Source organism: Brienomyrus brachyistius, unplaced genomic scaffold, assembly GCF_023856365.1.
Source record: "Brienomyrus brachyistius isolate T26 unplaced genomic scaffold, BBRACH_0.4 scaffold69, whole genome shotgun sequence".
Lineage (NCBI taxonomy): Eukaryota > Metazoa > Chordata > Actinopteri > Osteoglossiformes > Mormyridae > Brienomyrus > Brienomyrus brachyistius.
Window position 1 is genome coordinate 77501 of NW_026042344.1, and position 5000 is coordinate 82500.

The following is a 5000-nucleotide window of genomic DNA, read 5'->3' on the forward strand; positions in this document are numbered from 1 at the left end:
CGGTATTGCAGTGTTTCTGGGAACGGTGCACCTCTACTGCCCCCTGCTGTTGAAAGACAGAGCTGATCGGTGTTCCGCTTATCAGACCGAGAGCCTGCGCCGCTTGCCAGGCGATCAGCCGGTGTCGTGAGGGACCGACTCTGTCCGTGCGCCGGTCCCGCTTCCCTCCGTTTTTCTTTTTTTTTTTTTTTTTTTTAAATCATAAAAAAAAGGACGGTCATGATATGCTCTCTGAGGGGTGGGCAGCTGTGCTGAGGTAAGGCAGGCCGTCATCTTTGCCTTTTGAATTTTCTCTCATGTCCGTTTACATGATTGCTGATCTTTCAGATGCCAGGAGGACAGGGAGGAGTCGGGGCCCCGAGGCCGGTGGCTGCGACGCCCCCGAGAATTCAACCCCGAGCGGGGGCGTCACGGAGGCCCGGCTAGCGGCCACCTGCTGAGCGACGGCTCTGCATCGACTCGGGTCTCTCTTCATCCCGTATAAATCTTTCGCCTTTTACTAAAGATTTCCGTGGAGAGGGATAGCGATGAGTTCACTGTATTTTTGGAGGCTCTGCGCAAGCAGAGCTGCACCGCCGCTGTATCAAAGTAAGACTGTGCCCGGCTTAGCGGCCGGCTCTATCTGCCCAGTGGCGTGTTTCTGGTCCTCTGGGATCGTGCGTGGTCTCGCCGGGCGCCACCTCCCAGAGAGGCTGGCGAGGACCCAGCCGCGCCGGCTCCGTCGGCGTCCCGCATGCCGGAGCCCGGCGGGGCCCAGTCTGCGGGCATCGCTTCTCGGCCTTTTGGCTAAGATCAAGTGTAGTATCTGTTCTTATCAGTTTAATATCTGATACGTCCCCCATGGAGGGGACCACATATTAAACGGATTTTTGGAACAGGGAGCCGGAAGTGGGGCTTGCCCCGTCCGCTCCACGCATCGACCCGGTATTGCAGTGTTTCTGGGAACGGTGCACCTCTACTGCCCCCTGCTGTTGAAAGACAGAGCTGATCGGTGTTCCGCTTATCAGACCGAGAGCCTGCGCCGCTTGCCAGGCGATCAGCCGGTGTCGTGAGGGACCGACTCTGTCCGTGCGCCGGTCCCGCTTCCCTCCGTTTTTCTTTTTTTTTTTTTTTTTTAAATCATAAAAAAAAGGACGGTCATGATATGCTCTCTGAGGGGTGGGCAGCTGTGCTGAGGTAAGGCAGGCCGTCATCTTTGCCTTTTGAATTTTCTCTCATGTCCGTTTACATGATTGCTGATCTTTCAGATGCCAGGAGGACAGGGAGGAGTCGGGGCCCCGAGGCCGGTGGCTGCGACGCCCCCGAGAATTCAACCCCGAGCGGGGGCGTCACGGAGGCCCGGCTAGCGGCCACCTGCTGAGCGACGGCTCTGCATCGACTCGGGTCTCTCTTCATCCCGTATAAATCTTTCGCCTTTTACTAAAGATTTCCGTGGAGAGGGATAGCGATGAGTTCACTGTATTTTTGGAGGCTCTGCGCAAGCAGAGCTGCACCGCCGCTGTATCAAAGTAAGACTGTGCCCGGCTTAGCGGCCGGCTCTATCTGCCCAGTGGCGTGTTTCTGGTCCTCTGGGATCGTGCGTGGTCTCGCCGGGCGCCACCTCCCAGAGAGGCTGGCGAGGACCCAGCCGCGCCGGCTCCGTCGGCGTCCCGCATGCCGGAGCCCGGCGGGGCGCAGTCTGCGGGCATCGCTTCTCGGCCTTTTGGCTAAGATCAAGTGTAGTATCTGTTCTTATCAGTTTAATATCTGATACGTCCCCCATGGAGGGGACCACATATTAAACGGATTTTTGGAACAGGGAGCCGGAAGTGGGGCTTGCCCCGTCCGCTCCACGCATCGACCCGGTATTGCAGTGTTTCTGGGAACGGTGCACCTCTACTGCCCCCTGCTGTTGAAAGACAGAGCTGATCGGTGTTCCGCTTATCAGACCGAGAGCCTGCGCCGCTTGCCAGGCGATCAGCCGGTGTCGTGAGGGACCGACTCTGTCCGTGCGCCGGTCCCGCTTCCCTCCGTTTTTCTTTTTTTTTTTTTTTTTAAATCATAAAAAAAAGGACGGTCATGATATGCTCTCTGAGGGGTGGGCAGCTGTGCTGAGGTAAGGCAGGCCGTCATCTTTGCCTTTTGAATTTTCTCTCATGTCCGTTTACATGATTGCTGATCTTTCAGATGCCAGGAGGACAGGGAGGAGTCGGGGCCCCGAGGCCGGTGGCTGCGACGCCCCCGAGAATTCAACCCCGAGCGGGGGCGTCACGGAGGCCCGGCTAGCGGCCACCTGCTGAGCGACGGCTCTGCATCGACTCGGGTCTCTCTTCATCCCGTATAAATCTTTCGCCTTTTACTAAAGATTTCCGTGGAGAGGGATAGCGATGAGTTCACTGTATTTTTGGAGGCTCTGTGCAAGCAGAGCTGCACCGCCGCTGTATCAAAGTAAGACTGTGCCCGGCTTAGCGGCCGGCTCTATCTGCCCAGTGGCGTGTTTCTGGTCCTCTGGGATCGTGCGTGGTCTCGCCGGGCGCCACCTCCCAGAGAGGCTGGCGAAGACCCAGCCGCGCCGGCTCCGTCGGCGTCCCGCATGCCGGAGCCCGGCGGGGCGCAGTCTGCGGGCATCGCTTCTCGGCCTTTTGGCTAAGATCAAGTGTAGTATCTGTTCTTATCAGTTTAATATCTGATACGTCCCCCATGGAGGGGACCACATATTAAACGGATTTTTGGAACAGGGAGCCGGAAGTGGGGCTTGCCCCGTCCGCTCCACGCATCGACCCGGTATTGCAGTGTTTCTGGGAACGGTGCACCTCTACTGCCCCCTGCTGTTGAAAGACAGAGCTGATCGGTGTTCCGCTTATCAGACCGAGAGCCTGCGCCGCTTGCCAGGCGATCAGCCGGTGTCGTGAGGGACCGACTCTGTCCGTGCGCCGGTCCCGCTTCCCTCCGTTTTTCTTTTTTTTTTTTTTTTTAAATCATAAAAAAAAAGGACGGTCATGATATGCTCTCTGAGGGGTGGGCAGCTGTGCTGAGGTAAGGCAGGCCGTCATCTTTGCCTTTTGAATTTTCTCTCATGTCCGTTTACATGATTGCTGATCTTTCAGATGCCAGGAGGACAGGGAGGAGTCGGGGCCCCGAGGCCGGTGGCTGCGACGCCCCCGAGAATTCAACCCCGAGCGGGGGCGTCACGGAGGCCCGGCTAGCGGCCACCTGCTGAGCGACGGCTCTGCATCGACTCGGGTCTCTCTTCATCCCGTATAAATCTTTCGCCTTTTACTAAAGATTTCCGTGGAGAGGGATAGCGATGAGTTCACTGTATTTTTGGAGGCTCTGCGCAAGCAGAGCTGCACCGCCGCTGTATCAAAGTAAGACTGTGCCCGGCTTAGCGGCCGGCTCTATCTGCCCAGTGGCGTGTTTCTGGTCCTCTGGGATCATGCGTGGTCTCGCCGGGCGCCACCTCCCAGAGAGGCTGGCGAGGACCCAGCCGCGCCGGCTCCGTCGGCGTCCCGCATGCCGGAGCCCGGCGGGGCGCAGTCTGCGGGCATCGCTTCTCGGCCTTTTGGCTAAGATCAAGTGTAGTATCTGTTCTTATCAGTTTAATATCTGATACGTCCCCCATGGAGGGGACCACATATTAAACGGATTTTTGGAACAGGGAGCCGGAAGTGGGGCTTGCCCCGTCCGCTCCACGCATCGACCCGGTATTGCAGTGTTTCTGGGAACGGTGCACCTCTACTGCCCCCTGCTGTTGAAAGACAGAGCTGATCGGTGTTCCGCTTATCAGACCGAGAGCCTGCGCCGCTTGCCAGGCGATCAGCCGGTGTCGTGAGGGACCGACTCTGTCCGTGCGCCGGTCCCGCTTCCCTCCGTTTTTCTTTTTTTTTTTTTTTTTAAATCATAAAAAAAAGGACGGTCATGATATGCTCTCTGAGGGGTGGGCAGCTGTGCTGAGGTAAGGCAGGCCGTCATCTTTGCCTTTTGAATTTTCTCTCATGTCCGTTTACATGATTGCTGATCTTTCAGATGCCAGGAGGACAGGGAGGAGTCGGGGCCCCGAGGCCGGTGGCTGCGACGCCCCCGAGAATTCAACCCCGAGCGGGGGCGTCACGGAGGCCCGGCTAGCGGCCACCTGCTGAGCGACGGCTCTGCATCGACTCGGGTCTCTCTTCATCCCGTATAAATCTTTCGCCTTTTACTAAAGATTTCCGTGGAGAGGGATAGCGATGAGTTCACTGTATTTTTGGAGGCTCTGTGCAAGCAGAGCTGCACCGCCGCTGTATCAAAGTAAGACTGTGCCCGGCTTAGCGGCCGGCTCTATCTGCCCAGTGGCGTGTTTCTGGTCCTCTGGGATCGTGCGTGGTCTCGCCGGGCGCCACCTCCCAGAGAGGCTGGCGAGGACCCAGCCGCGCCGGCTCCGTCGGCGTCCCGCATGCCGGAGCCCGGCGGGGCGCAGTCTGCGGGCATCGCTTCTCGGCCTTTTGGCTAAGATCAAGTGTAGTATCTGTTCTTATCAGTTTAATATCTGATACGTCCCCCATGGAGGGGACCACATATTAAACGGATTTTTGGAACAGGGAGCCGGAAGTGGGGCTTGCCCCGTCCGCTCCACGCATCGACCCGGTATTGCAGTGTTTCTGGGAACGGTGCACCTCTACTGCCCCCTGCTGTTGAAAGACAGAGCTGATCGGTGTTCCGCTTATCAGACCGAGAGCCTGCGCCGCTTGCCAGGCGATCAGCCGGTGTCGTGAGGGACCGACTCTGTCCGTGCGCCGGTCCCGCTTCCCTCCGTTTTTCTTTTTTTTTTTTTTTTTAAATCATAAAAAAAAAGGACGGTCATGATATGCTCTCTGAGGGGTGGGCAGCTGTGCTGAGGTAAGGCAGGCCGTCATCTTTGCCTTTTGAATTTTCTCTCATGTCCGTTTACATGATTGCTGATCTTTCAGATGCCAGGAGGACAGGGAGGAGTCGGGGCCCCGAGGCCGGTGGCTGCGACGCCCCCGAGAATTCAACCCCGAGCG

General features: G+C 57.6%; 11 non-coding genes across 11 annotated transcripts in view; all 11 read left to right on the forward strand.

Moving 5' to 3' along the window:
- LOC125726063 (U2 spliceosomal RNA) overlaps window positions 1–36 on the forward strand; it is a 192-nt gene extending 156 nt beyond the window's left edge. Inside the window, exon 1 of the small nuclear RNA XR_007387899.1 lies at window positions 1–36. This exon is cut by the window's left edge and continues 156 nt beyond it. This is a non-coding gene — a small nuclear RNA (U2 spliceosomal RNA).
- Window positions 37–455: 419 nt separating this feature from the next.
- On the forward strand, window positions 456–569 carry LOC125726171 (U5 spliceosomal RNA). The gene has a single exon (XR_007387999.1). It is a non-coding gene; the product is annotated as a U5 spliceosomal RNA (small nuclear RNA).
- Window positions 570–766: 197 nt separating this feature from the next.
- LOC125726074 (U2 spliceosomal RNA) lies at window positions 767–958 on the forward strand. Its single transcript, XR_007387910.1, has one exon. It is a non-coding gene; the product is annotated as a U2 spliceosomal RNA (small nuclear RNA).
- Window positions 959–1375: 417 nt separating this feature from the next.
- LOC125726172 (U5 spliceosomal RNA) lies at window positions 1376–1489 on the forward strand. Its single transcript, XR_007388000.1, has one exon. It is a non-coding gene; the product is annotated as a U5 spliceosomal RNA (small nuclear RNA).
- Window positions 1490–1686: 197 nt separating this feature from the next.
- Window positions 1687–1878, forward strand: LOC125726086 (U2 spliceosomal RNA). Its single transcript, XR_007387918.1, has one exon. It is a non-coding gene; the product is annotated as a U2 spliceosomal RNA (small nuclear RNA).
- A 416-nt stretch (window positions 1879–2294) lies between these two features.
- Window positions 2295–2408, forward strand: LOC125726099 (U5 spliceosomal RNA). Its single transcript, XR_007387931.1, has one exon. It is a non-coding gene; the product is annotated as a U5 spliceosomal RNA (small nuclear RNA).
- Window positions 2409–2605: 197 nt separating this feature from the next.
- On the forward strand, window positions 2606–2797 carry LOC125726097 (U2 spliceosomal RNA). The gene has a single exon (XR_007387929.1). It is a non-coding gene; the product is annotated as a U2 spliceosomal RNA (small nuclear RNA).
- A 417-nt stretch (window positions 2798–3214) lies between these two features.
- LOC125726173 (U5 spliceosomal RNA) lies at window positions 3215–3328 on the forward strand. Its single transcript, XR_007388001.1, has one exon. It is a non-coding gene; the product is annotated as a U5 spliceosomal RNA (small nuclear RNA).
- A 197-nt stretch (window positions 3329–3525) lies between these two features.
- On the forward strand, window positions 3526–3717 carry LOC125726109 (U2 spliceosomal RNA). Its single transcript, XR_007387940.1, has one exon. It is a non-coding gene; the product is annotated as a U2 spliceosomal RNA (small nuclear RNA).
- A 416-nt stretch (window positions 3718–4133) lies between these two features.
- Window positions 4134–4247, forward strand: LOC125726100 (U5 spliceosomal RNA). The gene has a single exon (XR_007387932.1). It is a non-coding gene; the product is annotated as a U5 spliceosomal RNA (small nuclear RNA).
- Window positions 4248–4444: 197 nt separating this feature from the next.
- LOC125726120 (U2 spliceosomal RNA) lies at window positions 4445–4636 on the forward strand. Its single transcript, XR_007387951.1, has one exon. It is a non-coding gene; the product is annotated as a U2 spliceosomal RNA (small nuclear RNA).
- The last annotated feature ends 364 nt before the right edge of the window (window positions 4637–5000 follow it).